At 48.1% G+C, this 25,001-nt stretch overlaps 1 long non-coding RNA gene across 20 annotated transcripts in view; it reads left to right on the top strand.

Annotated features, from left to right (window-relative positions):
- LOC148221945 (uncharacterized) overlaps positions 1-25,001 on the top strand; it is a 56,445-nt gene that overhangs the window by 3,965 nt on the left and 27,479 nt on the right. For 5 of the 20 annotated variants that reach the window (XR_015807113.1, XR_015807112.1, XR_015807106.1 and 2 more), the window contains exons 1-2: positions 11,402-21,911; positions 22,375-22,448. This is a non-coding gene — a long non-coding RNA (uncharacterized LOC148221945). Of the gene's footprint in view, positions 1-148; positions 283-11,400; positions 22,069-22,374; positions 22,468-25,001 lie in introns of those variants that run through there. The other 15 variants (XR_015807114.1, XR_015807100.1, XR_015807097.1 and 12 more) reach the window with 13 other exon arrangements.

The raw sequence follows: 25,001 nt of genomic DNA, 5'->3' as shown, positions 1-25,001 counted from the left end.
ATGGGAGGGCAGCGGCCGCTCGTGCGCATGCGCCGCCGCCCGACTCTATGAATGGGTGGGCACCGCGGCGGCAGCGCGCATGCTCCGCTGCCTTTTATGAATGGGGGCTGGAGGGGAGCGCGGATGCGGTTCCCGGGGTTCTTTTTTTTCTTTTTCTTTTTTTTTTTTTTTTTTTTCTCCTCTCCTCCCTTTTTTTTTTTTTTTTTTTCTTTTTTTTTTTTTTTTATGAATGAAGGGCAGCGGCAGCTGCGCATGCACCGCGCCCCCCTCCCGGGGCTGGAGGTAACGGCGGGGGTGGGGGGCACGGCGCTCCCGAACCCCCCACCCTGCGGGCTCCATCCCCGGGAGGAGCCGGGAGGGACCCCCGGCCCCTCGGGCAGCGCTTCGGGGGGGGGACGGGGACACGTTGGGCTCCGGTTTTGGGGTGTGTGCCCCTGAGCGGAACGATGGCAGCGCTTCCCCTCCAGCGCTCCGCTGCCTTTGCCGGCGCTGGGAGCTGCCGCTCGTACCTTGAGCTGCAGCATCGCCCATGCCCGGCGGCTCGGGGCAGTATCTGGGTGAAAATGCACAAATCCCCGTCCCTGCGTGTTGTATGTGCGAGCTGTGGGTTTCTTTCATGGCTCTTCTCTCCCGAGGAGCATTGGAGGTGGGCTGGAGCTGCGCAGGTTCCCCGCACCCACCGAGCGCCGGCGGCCGCTCCCGTTTCATGGACGTGAGGCCATTGATGCGCTGCTCTCCGCAGTTCTGCCCCCGTTCGGCTTTTTGGGCAGAGCCTGTCCCAGTACTCGGGACCTCGGGCCGGACTCTCCACCCTCCCTGCTGCTCTCCTGCTTCCCTGGGAGCTGCGAGCGCGGCTCCGCTCGGCACCGGCGCAATCTGCGCTCCCAGCAGCGGCTGCAGGTGGGGCTCCCCCAGGAGCTCCCAGCCAGGTTGCTTTCCTGAAAACGCATTTAATGATGGATTTTAATATCTGCAGGGTCCAAACCTGCAAGGCCCTGCTCATTTCCTGCCGTGTTTATGGCGTATATATTTCAAAGCTTGCACGACGCTGAAAAAGCCCCCGTTGTTTATTTACGTAGTGCTAATACAAACAGTGTATGTTACCGCAGATACAAAACGGGGGAGATTTCTCTCTCCCTCCGAGAGCTGTGCTCTGAGGCTGAGCATTTTCTTAGGTGTGTTTGTCTCCGAGGGCAGAGACGTTTCCGAGTGGGAGCCGTGTCACGGGTCACGGGCAAATGCAATTTAACAAGGAAAGGACGGAAGAGGGAGACTCCCTAAAGAACAGCTTTTCCAGAAGGTTGCGTAAAATCTTACTGGCCTTCAAATTTATCAGATGGGTGCTTTTGAAAAGAAATAGAAGGTGGTTGGTAAAAGTGTTGCTTTGTTACTGGTTGTGTTCTTTGCAGTGAAATACTGCTGGAAGGACAGGCAAGAGAAATTCGATGTCTATGATTTTGGAAATTGGCAAATAAAGAGATAATGGAAGAAAATGCAATTTAAAAAAAAGCTTGTGTAGAAGAAAAAAATGAAAAAATATCATCGTGTTGTATTTAGTGCTGGAAACCAGCCTGAAGCTGAGAGACACAAATTCCTGAGCACAGAAAAATCTTTGATCCCATCATTTTGCAACACTGGCACAGGGTAAAATTCTGCACCTTGATTTGAGTGCTGCCAGTGTTCTGTAACGCTGCAGCAGTGGGAGAGTCAAGCGCCTCTGAATTCAAGGCTTTTATCTCTGAATGCCGAGTTCTGTGTTCCAGGGCCACGGGCACAATACCCGGGGGAAGTTCTTTGTTGCAGTGCACTGAGCATCTCCCTACGAGCCCCCGGCCGCCTGCAGAGCTGCTCTGTGCTGCCTGAGGCTGCAACCCCACAGCAGCCCCAGGCACAGCCCCTGCCCTCCTGAAACCCCCCAGCAATAAAACCGAAAAGAGGAAACAAAAATTATTATCCATGTGTGAAGGAGTGAAGAGGAAATGGGGTCTGGCTGTGTGGTTCTAGGAGGAGAAAACTGGGAGTGCTGCTGGTGTGGCTGTGGATTGATGAAACCTTTTGAAGCAGAGAATTATGAGATTGTAAATCTTGGAGCTAATTCACCTCTTCCTTAAAACGGATTGAAAACATTATTTGACTAATTCTCCCCTATGGACAAAGGTGTTTCTTGCTAGATCTTAACCTGGCTGCTATGCTCAGGCATGCAAGGCTTGGGGTTTGGGGTTGTGTGTGGATTTTGGAATTTTGTGTGGGTTTTGGAATTGTGTCTGGATTCCTCCAAGCTGCTGTTCCCGTTTGTACCAGTGGGCTCTGCTCTGGCTCTGGGGCAGGATGCAGAAGCTGGGCTGGGGGTCACTGGGGCGAAAGCCCAGGGTGAGGGTGGTGGATGCTCTGCACTCTGGACATTCCTGGAGTCCCTCTGCAAACAGAGGGAGCTGGAGACGCCTGCACTGCTGAGCTGGGATGAGCAGGGAAGGAGGGATGCTGTCTCCCCACCTCTGCTGATGCTCTGCTTCCCAAATCTCCTCGTGCTGCTGGAAAAAGCAGCTTGTGCCTGTGGGGAGGAGGTTTGGGGCTGCTGCAGTGCCAGGGAGGAGCGTTGTGTTATCATTGTGGGATTCTGGAGGCTGAGGCTTTAAGGGAAATACCACTTCTCCCAGGACATGTAATAAGTTTATACATGTTGGCAGTGCTGCTGATACTGAACTCTGCACTCCTTCCTCGTGCAGGAAATTAATTGCTCGCTCATTTCATGCTCATTTAAACCCTGAAATGGCTACAGATTTTTTGATCGTGATTTCTTCTCCGGGATGAACCGTGGCGCTGCCACACTTGCATTGCCTCTGAAGTTTTTAAATTTAGTTCTTGTCCATCCTGGGAGCAGCCTGCCTGGCCTGGAGAGCTGGGGCTGTGTGAGTGCCTGGCAGCCAGAGGCTGCTGGGCTCCCCTTGGAGCAGCTCACACTGGGACGTGGTTCTCCAGCTCTGCCTCTGCTGTGTGGGCTGGCACAGCTCCAGGCAGGGCGTGTGTGTCTTGGCCCAAAGCTGGCGGTTTAAGGAAATGCATGGTTCCTAATCTGCCATCAGAAAAAAGCAAATATGCAGGCAATTTAGGAAAGTGAAAGTGCAACCCCCTGGGGAACGCGTAGCTCGGGCTTCAGAGGCGTTCTGGATGTGGAGCCGTGCTCTGCTCAAATCCCGGGCACTTGGCGTTCTGCTGTCTTTGAGCTGGATCAAGAGCAGATGTGGAGACTTTATCTGCCGAGGTTTTCGTGTTCCTCCAAATCCTTTCCGGCTGGAGGAGCCCTCGGTGACTCGGCGTGGGGAAGGAGCTGCTTCCCTGTCTCAGCTGATCCCGCCTGGGGAATTTTCTCATTTGCTGGCAGTGGGTGCAGGTTGTTCTGGAGGAGCCTTCTGTTTGTAGCCTTGGCTTGGTTTTCAGAACCAAAAGATGCCCACATGGGTGTTTTTGCCATCTCTTGGTGATAGAAGGAGCTGAAACTTTTCCTCCTCATTACTTACTTGATCTTTGCCATGCATGTTATAAGGATGGAAACTGTAGATTTAATTTTCCTATTAAAAATGAAAAATGAGAATTTCAGATTTTATCACCTCTGAGAAATAATTGATAAAACCTGGAAAATGGAATGTTTCTTTTAATCCACTGACACAGGATGCCCCTTGCATGGAAATGCATTGCTGCCAAATCCCTCTGGGGCAGCATCCCATATTCCTGATTTGTTTGATGCCTCTGATGCCTTCAGCCATAGGCAGGGTAGGAAGGATTAGTCCTACTGATAAGTGCTGGTGGATCGTGCCAAATATTTGTCATACATAAGTCAGAGAAATTGTTTGGATGTTGCTATAGGAATTCTCCTCCCCTTGAGCATTGCAACCAGCAGTTACTGAGCTGCTCTGCCATGGAGATGAGCGAGAGGGGGCTGGTGTGGAATCACAGAAATGTGGGGAAAACAGTAGGATCGTGGGCTCCGGGGCACAGCCTGAAATGGGAACGTGCCGAGATGCCAGGCAGAAAGCAAGGGACACAAAAGAGGTGCCAGGCAGGAGCCAGCAGTGCCTGCTGAGCTGTGGGGTGCAATCTCCCAGGGCTGGGGGGGTGGGATGGGCAGAATCCGGGAGCACGGGAGCTGCTCTGGCTCCCTGGGAAACCTCTCAGGAGTTCCCTCTGGATCGCAGCAAGAGAGAAGCCGGGTGCTGGAACCCAGGAAGGAATGGCTGGATGTCACCTTGCTGGATCTCCTGTGGGTGGGAGGCACTGCTGGCCTCATCCATGCACGGACACTCCATGCAAGGGTTCCCCAGCTTTATTTTGCTGCCTTGAAATGCCCTGGCACGCAGCAGGGGCATCTCCCTGGCAGCCAGACCCTGACACAGGCAGCACTTCCCCTCCTGTTATGAAATCACCTCATAAACTCTGCAAACTGCCCTGGGGGTGGCTGAGAATTGTTATCTCTGCTGCTTCTGCGGTGCAGATGAAAGGTCTGGGCTTCCTCCTCTCTTATCAGGCACCTGTTGCTGTATCCAGACATTACTCACATCCTTGGAGTCACATCTTGTTTTGCATAATTAACACCAACTGCTTCGTTTCCTTCCTTCCCTTGCAGTTCTGCTCTGTGCCTTTACCTGGCTGTGGAGCCTTCAGGATTATTTTGGGTTTTAACACAAGCAGGGGAAATTTGGGAGCACCAGCCCAGGGAAGATAAGATTTTAGTCAGGTACAAGGGATGCTCTTTAGTCTTGAGCTGGTGCTGCAGTCACAGCCTGTGGTGGGGAATTCTGCAGCAATTCCTTATGAGTGGTATAAAAAAACCTGAAACAAACCTAAACAAAAATTTGTGCAGCAAATTTGGACTGGGAAAAGGGCAAATCACAGAATCCTGGAATGGTTTGGGTGGGGAGGAACCTTAAATCCCATCTCATTCCAACCCCTGCCATGGGCAGGGACACCTCCCACTGTCCCAGGGTGCTCCAAATCCTGCCCAACCCGGCCTTGGACATATAAAGTAGATAAGGTTGTTTTTTTTTTTTGAGGGTTTGGGTGTTATACTTGTTTATTTCTTGCAATTATATCTAACTTATCTGGCAACTTCAATCCCACCTGAATGCTCCATATTTTGCTCTTGCTTTTTTGGAGTTTTGCTGCTTTGAAGATATTTTCTGACTAATGTTTGCTGTGTGCTGGCTGTGTCATCATCTCAAAAGCTGAACTCAGTTATATCAGAGCAATTTGCCATTCACTGGCATAAAAAATTCCACTGAGACAAATGCAAATTCTGCAGCTGGGACCTGACCAGGGCTGGGATTTTGGGCTGGCTGCTGTGGAGAGCTGTGCTTTGAACAGGCAGAGAGCAGGTCCAGCGTGGCTGTGATGGATGAGCAGGGTTCTGAGGCTGCTGGGATCCTTCCTGTGCCCAGCTGACACAACTGCAGGGCTGTTATGAGAAAGCAGAGACTCTCAATCTGACATGTGCATTTTCCCATCATGGGTTCCAGGTCTGAAACTGGACCTGCTGCTCAATCTCCAACCTGTAGGACTCAGCCACTTGATAATAGATCAGGGCAGGAAATATTTCACCTGTTTTTCATTGACTCGGTCGTCTCAAGGACCATAAATTTTGAATATGTCCATGTATTTTTTTTTTTTAATATTTATTTACAGTTCAGGTCAATAGTCTCCAGAAACACAATTCTGCTTACAAACGAAATTCCTGGGCTGCATTCCCAGGCGTTCCCATGTGACTTTAGCATTTTTAGCAACTAAGTGAACAAATGCAAACATTTTCAGGGCAGGGGAATCGTTGCTCTCCACATTCTGTCCCAGAGCCTGGGAGCTCTCCCCAGGTGTGACAGGGCAGGGGTCCCTTCTGTGGAGCATCCCTGTCTGGGGACCCTGGCAGCTCAGGCACAGCGACTTTGGCCATCTGCAGCTCAAGAATGCAAAATGGAATTTCTGTCCCATGGCCCTGGGTGGTGTCCTGGCAGGGCACAGCTGGGAATTGTCTTTCCTATGGACTTGTAGGCTTAGGAGAGGTGGATATCTGGTTTTTAGAAGAATTGATGGCAGCAGGCAGCACCTGCTGGCTCAGGGCTCTCAGCAGCCATCACTTCACCTGTGACTAAGAAATGAATTTTCACGGGGAGGAAATGGTGTTCCCTGGCCAACAAAGCACCATTGTGGAAAAGCCCTGACTTTAAAAGTCATGCTGGCCATGCAGCAGAGCTTTACAGGTCCTTGGTATTGCTATAGCAGGTCAGGCTGAGCCTGAAAAATCCCAATATTGGGATTGTTCTCATTCTCCATGGACAGAGCTATGAATTATTGACAGCAGCCTGAAGAAACGCTGCACCCATGCCTGAAACCCTCGTTAATACCCAGCTACATTTTGGTCACAACACCCTCTAAGTCCTTCCTGAAAAACCACATCACTTCTCACTGCATAATGTAATTAATGGACAGCAAAGCAAACACTTAAATATCAACTGTGTTTTTGCACATATATTGGAGTGATCAAAAGCAGGCAGCAAATCCATCTTTATTTTGGCAGGAATAAGGTCTGTGTCCTCCACCTGAGATAGGGATCCTGATGAGTAACAGCCATGCTGTATGAATGTATCAGCAGAAAAGCTCAAATAAATTGCTGTTATATTCTTGGTTTTTCCTCCTTCTGTGGAATTGAACCTTCCTTAAAATCAAACTACGTCAGAACAATACTCAAGGTCTCTTCAGTTAAATAATCTGTTGTCAACTTTCAAACTTTTTTTTTTTTTGTGTCCAATTAGTTTTGATTTGCTGGGGAAGATATTGGGGTTATTTTTTTAGAAAGAGCTGAAGTTGTGCAGTGCCAGTGGATAAATCCCTGGAGCTGGTGGTGGTTTGATCACCAAGGCACCACCAGTGTCTTTTTTCCTCCGGCATTTCTTGCCTGAAGTTTATGGAACTTGGAGCAAAAATATTTAATCCCAGTGAGGCTGCTGCAGTACTTAAAGGCATCCCTGTGGAGTAATTGCTGTTATTTCTGAGGTTAAGGTTTAAAATGCAAAGACTTCAGTGAGAAGATGTCTGTGTGCTGCAGGGGCTGCGTTTGGGTTTTTATACTCTAAAATCTTTCAGAGTGGCTCTCTGCTGGCTCCCCAGGATGGGTGAGGATTAATTAACTGCACATTTTTACCAGGGCTCCTCTGGGCCCTGGGACATTGATCTGGTTTGTGTGGCTCCTGCCTCCAGCCCCACGCTGTCATTTTGAACTTGGTTTGGTTTTTGGTTTTTTTGGTGGATCTGTAACCCACACCACACTGCCAAAGGCTGAAATCTAGCGTTTCATTCATGATTTATGCCTGCTAAAAGAAATTGCAAGTGAAAATGTTCCTCCGAGTTAAAGTTCCTTTAGGAAAGTGCCATTCCTTGAGGAACTGGAGTTTGTTCCAGGCTAAGGTTTGGTGTGAATGCTCAGGGGGTTGTGGGGACACTGATGGACCTTTTGGGGGTTTCACCTCACCCCAGCTGCATGGGGACAAGGGGGGTCTGTCTGTCTGTCCCTGCAGGATCAGCTCTGATTCCCCTGGTTTTTCATCCCTCGTGTTTGCTCCTCCTCTGGGTACAGCAGCAGAACAAAATCAACTCGACCCTTCCCTCTTTGAAGTATCACTGGGTATTACAGCGTCACATAATTGTATATAATTACCATATTCTAACACTTAAATATTTTCCTGACTAATTTCCTCCTGTCTCTGCTTTGAAAATACCCAGATTATATCCATTAAAAATTTACAGACTGGAAAATATGCGATTTAAAAGGAAATTTTTTCTTTGCACTTAAACCCCACTTTTCTTTGTGGCCTTAACCTGTTGCTTTTGACAGAATTACTGGGGTTTAGTGTTCTGTTGTGGTTTAGTTTTTTTTCTTTAAAAGCCCCAGCAGCCCACAGCCCCCTCATGCTGTATATCAGGATGTTATGACAGCTCTGCTGGGCTGAGTCCAGCACTCGATGCTCTGTCAAAATACCCATCATTTCCTGTAGTTTTGCCTAATTAATGGTGCAGTAATGTGGAAACTTAGAACAGCACCAGAAGGAAAAGTAAATGTTAAATGATTTGCCTTTAATGGATCTCAGAAGCTTTTCTTTTTTGCTTTTTTTTTTTTCCTCTCCCTTTGTTCCTCATGAGCTCTTTTTTTGAGCACCTTCTTCCTCTCTGCCGTTCCTGGTTGCCTTCAGAGTTTTCTTCCTTCCTCCAAGTGGGGGATTTATCAGTGTCAGGGGCTCAAGCACAAAGGACACCTGTGAGAGGATGCATTTCCTCAGCATGGTAATTAGCCCTGGCTGCTGATCAACACAAGCAGATAGTATTTGAAATTAATGGGACTACCTCCAGCTGATAGCATCCTTTTGTTTCTGTCCCTCCTTAGCTTTCTAATCTTTGAATAAGAGCCAGAAGTTTGGGTAAAGCATCTCCAGAGTCTCCTTTTCCTGCCAGGGTGGGGAGGGGAGGTGAGGCTGTGTGGTTGGAACAGATGGAAAGGTGGGCATGGAATGACAGGACAAAGGGAATTCCCACTGCCAGAGGGCAGGGCTGGATGAGATATTGGGCAGGAATTGTTTCCTGGGAGGATGGGGAGGTCACAGATTCCCAGAGCATCCCTGGAATTATCCAAGGCCAGGCTGGATGAGGCTTGGAGCAGCCTGGGACAGTGGGAGGTGTCCCTGCCATGGCAGGGGTGGCACTGGATGGGATTTAAGATCCCTTCCATCCCAAACCAGTCTGGGATTCTCATTCATTTCTCTTAAAATGGGAAGTAAATAAAGCACGGGGTTTATTTTAGACAATGAAGAGGATGAAGGCAAAGGTTTGTGCAGCCCAAGGGGGATCCTCAGCTGGGCACCCTGCAGAGCCAGGCTGGGCTCAGAGGAGCCTCCCCAGCCCGGGGTGAAGGGCTCAGCTCTGCCAGGAGGACGCTGGGCTGGCCTGGCTGATCCTGTTTTACGGTGTTTTTGGTTCGCTGAAAAATATTCTGTTGTGAGAAACTCCAGATGGATGTGAATGTTCTCAGGGGTGGAGGGAACAAGTGGAGGGAGAAAGTTAGTCATCATCCTGGCAGCAAGAGCCAGTGAGGACAAGCACTGCATGATGCACTGGGCAAAAATAGCCCAAGTTCCAAATGGAATGGGATGTGACGGCCGAGTTCCTCCCAGGGAAAATTCTCCCGAGCCCCTGGGCACGTCCTCGCTGGGGCTTTGGTGCAAGGCAGGGCAGGGGCTTTGCTCCTCTGTGGGACAAATGGGGGAAACGAGGGAGGAGAAACCGGGGTGAGTTATTGGTGCAGAATTTTGGGGGTTTTACGTTTTATATTTCAGTCCTGTCTTAAAAGCTCTTTATCAGTTCTAAAGCAAATTCCTCTGTCCGTCCAATGGATGGGAACACTTCCCAAGAACATCAGCTTCTGTTCAGTATCCACTGAAAGGGTTAACGTTAGAAGGGAAAAGTTATTTGTACTCGTTTTGACCTGTTTATCCTTCGGTTTTGTGAATTTCTTTTCATTAAAGCATGTGTTGAAAGAGACTTGAGATTTCACCTCAAAACTTGTCTCAGTTATCGAAGTAATTAGAACCAGAATGGATAAAGTTTGGAAATGACCTTGAAATTTCATAATCAAATCAAATCTTGGCCCTCAGAATTGTCAGGAATGTTAAATTCTTATGGCTGGTCTGCAAATTGATATTCCTGAGAGGAGCTTGGCAGCCAAAGGGACAGGGAACCCTCCGAATATTTTGTCTTAACAAGTCCAGTGATATCAGGAATGAAATTCTGTGGATGTGTCCTACTCACCCAACCCTGGGGGTATTTTAGGCAGGAGGTCCTGGTCCAGCTCTGTGGGCTCTTCTGAAGGACTCTGAGGTTGGAAGCTCCAAAGGGAAAGGTTTTGCTGTCTTTAGGAATTTTAGGGAGATTTGTAGAGCAGTGAAACAACAGATTGAATGGAACCCCCACCTTAGCCCACTTTTCCTTTATTCCCCATCCCAGGCACGTTTCTGCTCCAGCCACATTTTTTTTTATCTTAAAAATATTCTTTAGAGGATGTCACGTGTCCTTTTTCTGTCCCAGGCTCTCTTATTAAGGCTGTACTAACTTCAGCACCTTTGACAAGCCAGTTTTGCTTTGTCCAGCAGGAAATTAATGAGATTATTTAAGGACAATTTTAACAAGGGACTGCACACTCTGCCCATCCTGTGCTGTCTCTCTGTTAATGGTGGGGTGTCTTTCCTTGCTCATTTTTCATTATCTCGGTGCTTTTGGGCAGGGATAGTTTGATGTCAGTGCTGCAGGATCCCCAAGGTGCTCTGTGTCTCGTTGGATATTTATATTTATATTTATATTTATATTTATATTTATATTTATATTTATATTTATATTTATATTTATATGATTTGTGTGTTCTGGACGTGGCTTCTCCCTGTTTCAGGATTTTGTGCCTCAGGGGTTGCATTGACTGCTCTAATGGAACAGTGTGTATCTCCAGTGCAAGTGTTTTTGTTTTCAAAGGCAAGCAGCACATTGTGGACACATGGAAGTGTGTGGCTTTCAAAAACCAAGCACTATTTCTGGATGCTTGAAGAGCTGGCGTCGTTTGGGATATTTTTAGCAGCAGAGACTCGACCATTTGATATGGAGGGATTAAGGTTTGGTGATCTGCAGGGTGGAGATTTCAATTTCAGGTGTTGTCATTTGTTCCTTGCAGATGGAAAAGCTCTGGGCTATTCAACTTCTGTCTCTGTAGCCCTGGAATAGCAAATTAAAACATCCCAGGAGAAATGAGGATCTGATGCCACTCAGGCTCAAGCTATTGCACAGCAACCCGAGCCTAAGCTTGATCTTAGCCCAAAACAAAGTCCAGGCTTAGTCTTTGGCCTTGTCAGTCACTTGTGAGCTGTGAAAAGGGAACTGTTGAGGTTGAAAATCTGTTTAACGAAATGTATTTTCATTAGAATAAAGCAATATTATTAAGATAAGTAATGCTATTATTACTTTTAAGAGAATGTGTGCCAGCAGTTTCTTCATCTGCTTCTCTTTGGAGGACAAGCTCACCCTCCTAATTATTGTGTTCCTGTTCTCAGGCATATGAGCACTCAGAGCATGACAATAGCCTGGGATTTAATGTATGCACAGGTTAAATGAATCTGTAATTTTTTAGGGGAGCAGTGAACGAGTTTCAGGAGCTGAGGAGACAATTTCCTACGTGCTGCTCACTCAGGGGGACGTGTTGGTCCTGGCTGAGCTGCTGTGAGCACAAGGCTGTGTGTGACAATGGGATCCCTGTACAAACAGTGCTGCTTCTCCACACACACACACACACAAAAAAAAAAAAAACAAAAAACCCCACACAAAAAAAAAAATGCAGCAAGGAATTTTTAGCACGTTGTCATGCAGCACTCTCTGTTTCCTGGCTTCTACATTCAAGCTGTGTAATAATATTTATATACAAATGCTGACTGTGATTTTCCACCCCGGAAAAAGGAGATGTCATTTAAAAGTGCCGTGTGTGATGTAAAGCAGAGATTTGACTCGTGGCCTTGCATATGGTGTGGATTTTAATTGTTTGAAAAGAGATCATTTCGAAAAATGTACCAGTCTTGCTACAAAAGCACATTCTCCTGAAGGAAAGGTTATTTTGCTCTTTAGAAGCTGCTTTTGGAAGGGAGGGGAGGGTTCTGCTCTTGCCTTTCCTTGTTCCTACCTTTGGAAACATCCTGGAGAGCATGAAGTGTTTCAAAGCAGCTCTTAAACCATGGCCAAGGTGGGATCCAGCACCAGGAGAGCTGCAGCCATGGCTGGATGAGCACTGGCACATGGAAACTCGTTTTTCCCCTGGAGATCCATGTCCCCAGAGCCAACACCCATGTCCTGGTTTTCCTGTGTCAAGGATCACACTCAGTCTCTTAAGCTTTTCTGGAGCTGGGATTTATAAACAGTTCCAGGACAAAAATCACTGCTTTTTGGCTCCAGCCAAGGAAACTGTTCTGGTATCTTGCCAGCTGCCAGCACATTTCTAATCCTGGTGTCCTGGGGCCTTGGTTTTTTGTGTTGAAATTTCTGTTCCTACCAGGCTCTTGGTGGACTGAACACACAGAAAATAACAACTTGCTGAGCTGGGATGTGTTTGCTCATCTTCAGATCCACACTTGACCAAACAAGGTTGGATCATGGCTTTGTTTTATCCTGCTGCAGTGACAGAATCCAGATGTAAGGATCCTAAATCTTCAGTGTTCCTGTTTTCCCCTTCATAAACCCTTTGAAACCAGGGCTGTCCCTCTGGCCTGGCAGGGTCCTACAACTCTGTAATAATGGGGTCATTGGGCTGGAGGTGTACCTGTAGATAATCTCAACAACAAACCAAAGGGGTGCAGAGAATAATAAGGTGGTGGAATAAAAAATAGGGGGCATAAAAGTCATCTGCCAGCATGTCATGAGAGACTCTCTCACAGGAATGATGCTGCAGCTGAAGTTTGCTTGGCAATTCTTGTATTACATTTTTGCAGGTTGCTTGATCCTGGTTCCTTTTGAATGGTATTTCTGGAGAAAAAACTAGAAATAGTTTTATGTGCTAAAGAAAATACTCCTGTGGATCCACATCCTGAGTCAGGAGAGTCAGGGCTGTTTGCTGGTGTCAGGTTGGGTTGTGCTGTCAGCAGGGTCTGTCACACAAAGCCAGGCTTGCCCAGGACAGGCCCAGGGCTTTGCCCAGGATGGGAAGTCCCTGGGGCTCTGCTCCATGGATGTTGTTCATGTGGGATCCCCATTCCCTGAGCTGAGCTCTGTGCCCAGGCTGTGCCCTGGTGTTAAACAGCTCTGCAGCTTCTTTGGGTGGGAGTTCATTGGGGTCACTCCTGCTCTGGCTTCTGGCTCTTCTTTGAGCTGTGCTCCCCTGTTTTCTGCAGCTGAGTTTCTGGGGAGCTTTCTCCAGGTGCCCACATGAGATTTATTCACCTGCAGCTGGATTGAGCTTTATCTCCAGGTGGGTGTTTTGGGCTCCAGCAGCTGCCAGGGAGGGGACCCTGGCTCTTTGCACAGGCAGGGTGACACAGCTTCAAACCCCTGGGCTGGGAAGGACAGTGAGAGCCAGCACTTCCTCCCCTAAAGCATTCAAAAGCAGTTTTAAATCGGATTAGGATTTAACAATCACTTCATGGTTTACTCACTGCAGGGAGGATCAAAGCCCAGGGAGGACTCTTCAGCTGTTTGCTTTTCCTTTATGTAGAAACTTCACCATGGCTGCCCTTAAACCCCCACTAAATACAATAAAAAAAAAACTCCCTTCTCAGAAAAGCAAATGACTTAACCACGGCCTAAAATAAGGTGTTCATTATCTGGTGACACTTTTCCCCTCTGTTTGCTCTTTGACTAAGCTCCCATTCTGGGGCAGTGCAGGGAGCAGGTCTGCATTCCCAGCTCCAGCTGGACTGATCCTGGGAGATCCCAAAACTGGAATATGGATTTGCCTCGATGTGCTGTGTCACCACAGTGCCTGGGCAAAAAAACCCTTCAGCATTTACTCTGTGGAGTAATGGTGTGCTGCCTCAGGGGGGCACAGATGCTGGAGGGACTTTCCCTTGCAATTTGGTGGAAATGTTTTTAAAATCTGAGAGGTTTGTGTGCATTTTCATGTTCAAGATGAGCAGGGGTTTATCCTGCTGGGAGAGGCTCAGAGACCTAAGCAGCAAGGTTTAAAAAAATTTTGGTAATGGGAGAGAGGAAAAAATAATTTTGTGGCTAAAACAGAGCGTGTGTCTGTCCCTCTGGCTGTAAAACAGATTTTTCTGAAAGTGGCACCTGGGGACTTTGTTTAGTGGCTGGACTGGATCTTGGAGGCCTTTTCCAGCCTGGAAGGTTCCATGGTTCTGTGGCATCTCAAGAGCTGCACCCAGGGCAGGGATGGCCATGGTTTATCTGGAGGCTGCTGCCTGTTCTCTCCTCCCCCTCTAATGTGGTTCAGCTCAGAGAGGGAACTAAATGCAGAAGGAGGATTAAACTGTGTAAGCCTGATGGATGTTTTGTAGGTGATGCTTTGCAGAAAATCATTACTTTGAAATGTTGGAATAGAAAAGAACATTTTTCAGGCTTTTCAGACATAACATGTTGTGGAGAAGAAGCTTGGAACAGATGCACCCATAGTTTATTCCATTTATCATATTAAAAATAAAGAAAAGACAATTTCAGCTCATTTACTGCTTTATTAGTTCAAATGAACAGCTTTTCTAATCAATGTGTATGGCAAGCACAATGCTTTCATAATTGGCAGTGGTGGTTCCAAAATGAATGAGACTGTCCTTGTTTATGGTGTGTAACAAGTCACACAGTCAATACATTGGTTTAATCCAGCCTTATCTCATGTTCATTTCAGCACAGGAAAAAAATTATAACCTTGCTTTAAAATTTTAAAACGTTTTGAGGGTTGGTTTTTCCCCTCATCCTTTTGAGAAAGTGCAGTTGGAAACGAGAATTGCACAGGAAATGGTCCCAAGGAACCCAAGGCTCAGCTCTGTCCAGGGGAGTCTTTTGCTTTTATTTATCTGGAGGTATTTATTGATTTTACCTTCCTTTGCAAAAATCCTGATTTAATTTATGAGGTGATAGAAGAGGCTGGGAGAATAATTTTACCTAGAAGAGTGCAGAATTGTCCAACTAATTGCCCGAGAAAAAGAGAAAAGATCTGCTGATCTACCCCTGCAGATGTTTCTCATCTGGAATAGCGACCAATTCCAGACATTTATTTTTTTGATTACTGTTTATTTTGATGCTTTATTACACGGTCATTGCCAGGAAGGAAATGATGCTCAGAAATCCAGCAAGATTTTTTTTTTTTTCTACTTTGGTATTATTTATTCAATTTGGGGTTTAACCCCTTTCTCCCCCTTTTCTTTGTCTGATTGTGAGCCCTCACTTCCACCCTTCACAGGGAACAACAAAACACTGCTCCTGGGCTGAGACCCGTCATGGTTGGTTTGAAAATCCCTGAAATTTTATAGAGGCATTAATGCTCATTTCCACATTGGAACTAATAAGAACCTGTTGGCTTTTTTTGCCACCTAGTGCTTCTGTCCCTGCATTACTGTGGAGGGTTTTGTGTGTGAGGACTGAGGAGCCACATGGTGCTGCAGCCTGCTGGGTTTGTCAGGGGAGCTCCCCTGCACGAGTGGAATAAATTCCAACCTCCCCTGGTTTGCTCGGGAGCTGTCAGAGGCTGTGCCAAACCTTTCTGTGGCAGAAAAAAAACCACGGAGCACCTCTTGCTTCTGGTCTGGTTTTAAAGCTGGTGATCCTTCAGGTGCTGAGTTGCTGATGTTTTGTGGGTGTGACAGGATGTCCCACTGTGCACAGAGCTCCAAATCTCGTGGCTGGGCAGACAGAGCACCTCTGTGCTCTGGGCTGGCAGCAGAGATGCTCCATCACCCCTAAGCTGTGCTTCCATAGCATTAAAAATGGCTGGAAAATTAAATATATGCAAAGCCAACAATCCCATGACACTTTATTCCTTCAGATTTCTCCTGTAGCTGTTGGTGTGCCAAATGTGCCTCGGGCACTTGCACCTACACGTGATTTGTAATTTGAGGTGATGCTGTGCATTATAGCTGGAAATGGGCTGGCCCTGGACCCAAAGTGGGTGTTTGCAGGAGCCCCAGCTGGGTTTGGGGCTGTGTTCGTGGGGAGGGATGTGCAGCCCCTCCTTGCCCTGTGCAGGCTCTGCCTTGAGCAAACCCCAGAGCACAATGGAGCCGTTCTGCTCCAAACGGGAGCAGGAAGGTGGGTGGATTAGGAAATATTTTATATTAGGGATTTTTTTTTTCTTTTCCCCCCACTAAGCCATGTCACATTCAAGTCCCACCATTGCTTTATGGGCACGTGCCTGTCCCAGTCTGTGAGGGGCAGAGCTGCTGTCCCTCTGTCCGTGTGTCTGTCCGTGTGTGTGTCTGGGGCAGGGCTCTGGCCATGGCTGGAGTCACCAGGGCAGTGCTGAGGGACCCTGCAGCACTGCCAGGCCCTGCAGTGGGTAATAGATTGCCTTTGGGTCCCTGGTGATGGCATCCAGACCTCCCAACCTTTCATAATCCACAAATGGAAAAATGGCACTTAAAATGAATTTATTCAGGTGGGAGTGCTGTAAAACATGAAAATAAGGCTTTTGACTTGCTGCACCTACACTTGAGTGTCAATGAAAAGCTTTTTATTTGGTTTTAGAGCCGGACTTGCAGAAGTCAATGGGGCTTGTGGTCTGGCCCTGTGTGAGCCAGGCTGGAACAGGGCATGGACAGCAAGGAAGGGATTGGGAGAAAAGCTGCCCAGTGAGAGACCAGCAAACCTTGGAGCATCCTAGAGGGGAGAGTTTGCCTGGGGAAGGCTGAAAATGGGAGGGGAGAGATGAGAGACACAAAACCCCAAATGAGATTCCTCTGGCATTAATAAGTCTTAATTTGCATGCCATCATTTATTGTCCCAGCTTTGTGCAGGGGGATCACTCCTGGCTGCTGCCTCCCTGCTGGGCAGCACGGGAGCATCTCCTGCCAGAACTCCCAGCTCTGCTCAGCCCACGGGGCTGTGGGTGGACAGGAGGGAGCAGGGGATGGTGGAGGAGGAGTAAAGAATGGTGCTGGAGGAGCAGGGGATGGTGCTGGAGGAGCAGGGATGGTGGAGGAGGAGCAGCAGCGAGCAGGCACTGCTTGCCTGTGCCCACTTATTTGATTTGCCCCTGTCCTCAAACACAAGGTCATTTACAGCCTGCCCGGGGCTGCCAGAGCAGGAAGTTACCTTGTGAAGGAAGGAACTAGCCCATGCTGTCTAAATATTGTCAATTGTGTGCTGAATGGAGGCCACAGCCTGAGGAACCTCAATAGTAGCTCTTTGTGTCGCTGGCTGCCTCCTGCCAAAGTACTTTCCATAATTAGGAGTAAAATGTATTTACATTCCTGCCGTCCTCGGTGCCAGCACACACCTGTACGTGTGTGGGTGTTCATGGATGGGCTGCAAGGGTTTGTATTGCTGGGCTTTTGGAGGGACAATTCCTGCCTGCAGTCATGGGAATGGTGCAGCAACCAACGGAGGTGACTGGGATGTGTGGGACAGGCAGGGGTTGTGATGGGGAGAGGAGAAGAAATCCAATGGATTCCCCCCTGTGCCAAGCAGGAGAATAATCTCCATGTAGAGAGATACTGTCCGGGCTGAATGCTCCCTTTTAAAATTCATCGAGGTTTGCATGGAAACCAGAAAAATGGGCTTAAGTCAAGAATGCAAGAACGTCACTCAGAACTGCTCTCCATGGCAGGCACTCCTCTGCCTCCGGCCATTCTGCTGGGGGTGATAAATGCAGCAGTGGAATCCTGCATGGGAGCAGGGTTAGGATGACAATAGCTTTTCCAGGCACGTTTGTGCCCCTCCCTCCGTGATAACTCACAGCCAGACTTTGATTAGTTCAGTTTGGGGGGGAAGAAGAATGGAGCAGGACAAGTGGATACTGCAATTCCTGAAGCCAGTCCAAGGGAGAAGGGAGCACTCACGTGGTGCTGGCACCCTGCCTGCTTCCAGCTGCTGAGCTTCATTAGCAGACAGCCAAAATACATTAATTAGTCTTCTAGCATAGCTCTCCTGTGCAGGCAGTGCTGTGGTGTGTGCCTCGTGTGAATGATGTGTGATGCAACCTCTGTGTCAACACGTGTCCCCTGTCCCAGGGGTGCCCCTGGCTGGGGGGATCATGCTGGGGTAGAGGAGGCAGCCTGCTTTAGGTTTGGGTTTTCCCAAACTTCCGTGTGGCTTCAGATCCAGAGCTGCTTCCAGCCTGTTGTGGGTAGGAGGTTGTAGCCAGGTGGGGATCAGGTTCCTCTCCTGATTACAGGGGACAGGACAGAGACAGCCCCAGGCTGCACCAGGGCAGGTTTAGGTTGGATATTTGGGAAAATTTCTTGCCTAAGAGAAGAGTGGAGTCCCCATCCCCAGAGGGATTTAACAGCGGTGTGGGTGTGGCACTTGGGGACACGGGCTAGAGGTGGCATTGGCAGTGCTGGAGAACAGTTGGACTCGATGATCTTAGAAGGCTTTTCCAACCTGAATAATTCTGTGATTTCTTCTATGATTTTTTTTCGGTATGAAGTCTCCTCTGAGAGCTGTCCCCCACAATGATTTCAGACAAATACCCTAAAATGGCCACATGTGTGTTCCTCTTGCAGTGCAGTCAGAAGAGACACCCACAAATGTACCCGGGTAATCCCTGCTCCTGTTGCAAAACCACTTGTAAGAATTCTGCAGAAATCCAAGGGAAAAGTCGTGCTCGGTCTAATCATGAGTTTACTTTTTCTGCAGAAGCTTTCAGGCACTTAATGGAAACACCAGTGCTCACACTTGGAGGGCAGGCTGGAAAGTTTGCATGGCCTTGTGTGTGTGCCAGGGAGTCAATTTTTGTCCGTCAGAAACCTCTTTCCATTATGCTTTTGTCAGACTTTGCCTCCGTAAAGGGAAATTTGGACTTTCCATGTCAAAGCCCTCTGCAAATGTTACCCAAGGCCTCTCGTCAGTGCTGCAGTTTGTACAGGAACACGTCCCAGTGCTTGCCCAGGAGTGGGGAAGGCAGCTCTAACACTCCTGCCCTTTGAGGGAAATGTCTGTTATTTGGGATTTTTCATTCTTTCCTCCCTCAGCGTTCAGCATTTGGGATGCAGCCTCATGCTCCTGCTCTCTTGAGCAGCCTGTTTTTTTTCCTCTAACCACTTCCAGCTCCAAAACCTCTCCACATCTTCTCAATGTAAATACACTTGACTCTCCCAGAGCAGGCTGGGGAGACAGTGGTGACCTTCAGCTGGGAGCAAAGCCTTTCAGTTTGCCCTACTTTGGGTGCCTTTGGCTGTGGCAGGGCAGCTCTCTGCTCCCTGCCCTCCCCTGGGGGAGATGGGACTGGGACACCAGGAATTAGGAGATGGGAACTTCAGGACCTGATGTTTGGGTGCTGCATTTCTCCCTAGTGACAGCTTTTCCAGTTGCAGCTTCATATGTTTGATTAAAAAAAAAAAAAAATCTGCCCCGGGTCAGCAACACTAAATGCCCGTCACAAAAATCCTCCTTTTTCATTCACTACCTCATTTTTTTTTTCCTTTTTCCTTGCTTTCCTCGAGGCTGGCTGTGTGAAGGGAGCAGCTGCAGGAGGAGCCAGGCTGTTGTGGTTCTTCCCAAGGCTCCTTTGCAGCAGCAGGAAAAGCCACGGATGCTTTGTGAGGTCTCCTCATCCTCTGGGAGAATTTCTGGGCAGTGCCAGTGCAGTTGTGGCTTTGCCTGGGTGGCACAGGGTGCCCAGATTTGCTGTGGCTGCCCCATCCCTGGCAGTGTTCAAGGCCAGGCTGGAATAACCTGGGACAGTGAAAATGTCCCTGCCCGTGGCAGAGTAGAATAAATTATCTTTAAGGTCTCCCAAGCCAAAGCTTTCTGTGTTTTTTGTGATTCTAGGAGTGTATTAAGTGGGAATAATTTAATAAATGCACACTGGGATTACTTAGCTCTTTAGATTTTGTTATTTTCTGGTTTCTCAGGAGGGCTGTGGGGTGGCCCATCTGGAAGTACAATTGTCTTTTGTTAGGGGACGTGTATCTTTAAAACCAAGTTGTCTCCTTATCTCAAGCTTAAAGTGCAAAATTCCCAGGTTGGAAGCAAGTTAAAATTTCCTGTTCCAGCTGCATCTGCATTCAGTCTTGGAAGCAGATACTTGGCTGTAATTAAAAAAAAAAAAAAAAAGAATATAAATTGATATTGCAGGTAAGAAGAAGCAACTGAAGAAAAAAATCCTTTCAGAAACCCTTCAAGCAGTTTTCAGGATATTTTTCACTTATTTCTGAATAATTCCTACCAGTGGTCACCCAGTAAAAATAACAAACCCAAACTCAGCCCCACATCCCTGCTGACAAACACTGTGGGCTTGCTTGTAGCTTTATCTAATGCCTGAACATCTGTTTCTCCCTGGCTGAGAGGATCCTTTGGATGTTAATGCAATTCCCTGTGCAAAGGTTAAACAAAGTTGAGAGGATCCAACTGTGGCCTTGTGCTGCACAAAAAGCTTCACTCTGGAAATGTCCCATTGTAAATCCAAAAGAAGCTCAGGAGGGGAAAAGTCACCCAAAGCCTAAGCCTGGGCTGCAGCAAGGTTGGACTCCATGATCTTAGAGGGCTTTTCCAGCCTCAGTGATCCCGTGATTCTGATTTCTGGATGCTCCAGTATGGAAGGGGTGTTTGGAGGGTGCTCTTTGCTGGGGGTGAGCTCTGCTTCCTCCTGCCTGAGCTTCCCATCAGCTCCCCAGGGCATGGGCCTGCCTTGGCAGCTTGTGTGCACAGGGTTATTTACATTTTTGGGAATTTTTTTTTAGTAGGATTATTTACATTTTTTGATCATTTAATGGTGTTTTGTGTGTCTGACAGCAGGAACCTTTCATGGCTGGCACAGCTGGAGCTGGGGAGGGCAGCAGGGTGATGCCAGCACCCAACTCCTGGAGCTGCTGAGAGCTCAGCTCTGAGGGCTGGGGACCAGAGATGCTCCAAGTGACACAGAGCTCTTCCCACAGAGCAGTTTGCTCTCCAAAGTTTTCCCTCAGAATAGAAATGCTTCGAACAGGGCAGGCTGCTGGAATATTTCTGTAATAACAACTGGGGAAAACCATAAGACTAGCAATGCAGCAGAAACTTCCAGTGAGGCTCAGATAATTTTCTTGGAACTCTGAAAAATACTTAAAACTGTAAGACAGCACAGGGTCAGGTCACAGGAGACCTGCTGAAATAAAAATGAAAACAAAGGAATGTTAAATTTACAGCTTAACTGATTAACTTCATACATTTGATTCAGGGCTATGTCTACTATGTTTTTTATTAAAAATTACTTGGAATATTGAAAGAATTGAGGTTTAACAATAAAATACAAATCACAAAATCATTCTGTAATACAGAATTCATACTGTTAATGCAATGGTTTTGAAAATGAAATATGTAATGTGAAATTAAATCTGTAACCTTGTGGTGACATCAGGGATTCTTTGGGATGAGGAATTCCCAGCCTGCTGCTCCTCTGCAGCTTGGGTGTAAGCACAGCAGGTCCCTGCAGCCCAAAATTCACTGTGGGGTTGTGCCTGTGCCCAAACACACTTTTCACAGCCACACTTTTACTCCTGTGCCCTTTCCTTTCTGTCTCAGCTTTCAGCTCCACATCCCACGTGGAGCAGGAGCATCAAAGAGGAGATCCTGAATAAAGCCCCCACTTTATGACATCTCTTCAAAGTGCCTTTTTTTTAAAGAGTTCAAAGGACACAAGGAAAGGAGGGGATCAAAATCAAAGGGAGATTGGGGGGAGGGAAATTAAAGCCTCAGAGGAACTTTATGGCAAGTTTTCTGTAACACTTTCAATGCCAAAATCACGAGTGTTCCCAGCACTGGCTCTTCCCTGGCCATCAGATTTCCTGTTTGCCTGCACTGACCTCAGGGCAGCTCAGCAGCTCCAGGTAAGTTCAGCCCCACACACAGACACAGGGCATCCACAATTTCATTTTTTCATTCTTTTTTTTTTATTTTGTAAGACCAAGACTTGCCATTCTGGTCCTTCAGGCCAAGGGGGAGATGTTTGTTCTGAACTGCCTGGAAGTCCTGGGGCTCACAGCAGAGATCACATTTAATGAAAATATTTTGGTTTTTTGCTTTCAGAAAATGCATCTCACTCTTCTCTAACTGTCTTCTGCTGCAGGACCATCATTTTTTCTGTGTTTGGGACTTCTGAGTGAAGATTGTGGGCTCTGACTTGAAGCAAGACAAGAGAAGCAAAGCCTCTGTGTGAACACTGCAGGTGACATCTACAGACTCTGCTTTACAAGGAAGAAATGCAAATCAGTGAGGCATAAAGTGCTTAATATTCAGTTAGCTCTCATAATTTTATCAGTTTCCTGCCTGTTTTTAAACAGAACTGGGAAAAAAAAAGGGATGTACAAAGCAATGGAAAGAAATCAGGCTGGTTTCAACTCAGGATCAAAGCCTTTATAATGCTGGACTGAGGTGAGCTGGAGCCACATCCCTGCAGTGGGGAGCAGAGTGGGGCAGGGATGAAAGGACTGGGGTGCACATGATGCTTTTCCCAGGTTGTGTTACAATTTGGGGAGCTTTCAGAGTTGGGTTTTTAAATGGAAAAACTGAGAAGACAAATTAATTATCTGAGAAAACGAAGTGGGTGTTGGTGGAGGGAGGGAAGGCTCAGGCTCAGAGGAGCTGTGGAGGTTCCTTGGGGTTCCTTGAGCAGCCTGAGCCTCCAGTTTGGTGCTCCCATGTTTAAACCATTGGTTAACAAATGCATTTCCTCCACAGGGGGGATGTTTCCTCATCCCACTGCTTTTCCAGAATCCACAGTGTGTGTTCCTGCAGGAATCCTCAGCCCTCGGGTGAGCTCACCTGCACCAGGTGCTTTTCCCACAGGTGCCCTCCAGGACTGCTGCTCAGAGAATGGCACAGAACTGTTGCTGAATATCTTCTCATTAATTAATTCATTCATTCTACACACCTTGCACTCTGTGCTCTGCTTTAAGCAAGTACCCCAAATAATCTGGAGTAGTGCAAATATGGGAGATAAAACTCAGTGTGTGCTGGGCTGTGTGGGTGGAGGTCTGGAGGACAACAAAACAAATTAAATTGCTTGTTTTTCACCCAAAGGGGTCCCATTATCACTGCAAAGGACACCTCAAGGTGAAATTCAGTGAGTGTTTAATATACCTCAGCAAAAAGATAGTTTTATTCACTGGGAGCTGTAAGGGGGGAATTTAAGGCACGTGGAGTAACTAATCAGATTGGAACTTGCTGTGAGGCTGGGACCTGGGGACCTGAAAGGTTTGTTTACAAGAGGGGATTTGCATGGAGGAGAGACCCTTTAATGCCAGCTCTATACATGAATTGCTTTGGCTTCCATGAACAGATGGCTTTATTCCCCTCCAGCCCACGTGGGGGGATTTCCTTCCCAAACACAGCGTGGGCAGTGGGGACAGGCACACAAACCCCGGCCCGGGCTGTGCCAGGGGGGCTGGCAGTGCCTGGAGGGGAAGGAGCACCAGGGGCTCCCCAGCCCCACGGCTGCTCGCTCAGCATCCCGTAATAGCACTGCTGTTAAAGGATGTGGCAGTGTCCAGGGGGGTGTGAATGCCTTCCCATGGGAACTGGGGATTTCCATGCACCTCACCCAGAAATAGAAAGGGGATTTTTTTTGAGTTCCCCATTGCTCAGCCCCGGATGGGCAGCAGGGACACGGGAACGCTCCTGGGACTGGGATGCTGTTCCTGATGTTCCTGGGGTTGGGATGTTGTTCCTGCTGTTCCTGGGACTGGGATGTTGTTCCCGGGGTTGGGATGTTGTTCCTGCTGTTCCTGGGACTGGGATGTTGTTCCTGTTGTTCCTGGGACGTTGTTCCTGTTGTCCCTGCTGTTCCTGGGGCTGGGATGTTGTTCCCGGGGTTGGGATGTTGTTCCTGCTGTTTCTGGGGCTGGGATGTTGTTCCTGTTGTTCCTGTTGTTCTTGTTGTTCCTGTTGTTCCCGGGGTTGCGATGTTGTTCCTGGGACTGGGATGTTGTTCCTGTTGTTCCTGCTGTTCCTGGGACTGGGATGTTGTTCCTGTTGTTCCTGGGACTGGGATGTTGTTCCTGGGGTTGGGATGTTGTTCCTGCTGTTCCTGGGGCTGGGATGTTGTTCCCGGGGTTGGGATGTTGTTCCTGTTGTTCCTGCTGTTCCTGGGGCTGGGATGTTGTTCCTGGGGTTGGGATGTTGTTCCTGTTGTTCCTGCTGTTCCTGGGGCTGGGATGTTGTTCCCGGGGTTGGGATGTTGTTCCTGTTGTTCCCGGGGCTGGGATGTTGTTCCTGTTGTTCCTGAGGCTGGGATGTTGTTCCTGTTGTTCCTGCTGCTCCTGGGGGAAGAGCAGTGACTCAGCAGGGCTGAAGGAGTCCCTGGGTGATGTCAGAGCTTCCTTCTGGCTCTGGGACACGCAGTTCCTCCCTGCTGTCACCGATGGTGACACCTCACACGGTGTTTGGGCTCTTTGCCCTTGCAGCATCTCTGTGGCCTCCTCTGGGCTCGCTCCAGCAGCTCCAGGTCCTTCCCGTGCTGGAGACCCCAAACCTGGACCCAGTTCTCCAGGTGGAGCCTCACTAGAGGGGAGCAGAGGGAGGAATCACCTCCCTATCCCTGTGCCCACCCTAATTTCAGTGCAGCCCAGGGCACGGTTGGCTTTCAGATCAAAGGTTTGATGCTCCATGGCAGCACAGGGGGGCTTTCAGCAAACTGGGAGCTGGAGGAGATGTTAATTGTTGGATGTTGGATGGACCTGGAGTGCTCCCCATTGCAGGTGGCCTCACTTCCAGGTCCCTGCTGGGTCTGACTTTATTTTATTTTTGTGAGTGTTGCTAAGAGATGATTCCCCCTGGAAGCTGCAGGACCTACACAGATGCAAACTGGTTGAGGAGGGAGGGAGGGAGAGAGGGAGGCTCCCTGAAACCCAAAGGGCAAAGCAAAATCTGTTTGGGTGTCCTGAGGCAGCTGCACACAGGCAGTCCCAGAGAGCAGTGCTGGGCACAGCAAATGGCCATTGCCCAGGGAGATCCTGGAGCTTGGCACCTCCTGTGTGCTGTGTCCTCTCCTCATGAAACTGGGATTTTTTTGGTGCTTTTCTTAGGCTGCAGATGGTTATGCACATTCCTAAATATTTTCCTACTTCCCTTTTCGGATGTCTAACATTATGTATTATTTTCTGATACTTACCTAACCCGGGAAATCTGTTTTCCATCTCACTTCAGCCAAGGTTTTCTTTTTAACCAGTCCTTCCCAGTATTTTCCTTTAACACTTCTGGTTCTCTGAGTGAACTTTGCAGTGTGAGGGTAAATGAAAGTGAAAATGTATTGCTTGTCACACACTGGCTGTTTAGAGAGGGTTTGGGGTTTTTTTCCCTCCCCTCTG

This window comes from Sturnus vulgaris, chromosome 15 (assembly GCF_052056855.1).
Source record: "Sturnus vulgaris isolate bStuVul1 chromosome 15, bStuVul1.hap1, whole genome shotgun sequence".
In the NCBI taxonomy this organism is placed as follows: Eukaryota; Metazoa; Chordata; class Aves; order Passeriformes; family Sturnidae; genus Sturnus; species Sturnus vulgaris.
Note: the sequence above shows the minus strand (reverse complement) of the source record. Positions and strands in the feature narration are given on the sequence as shown.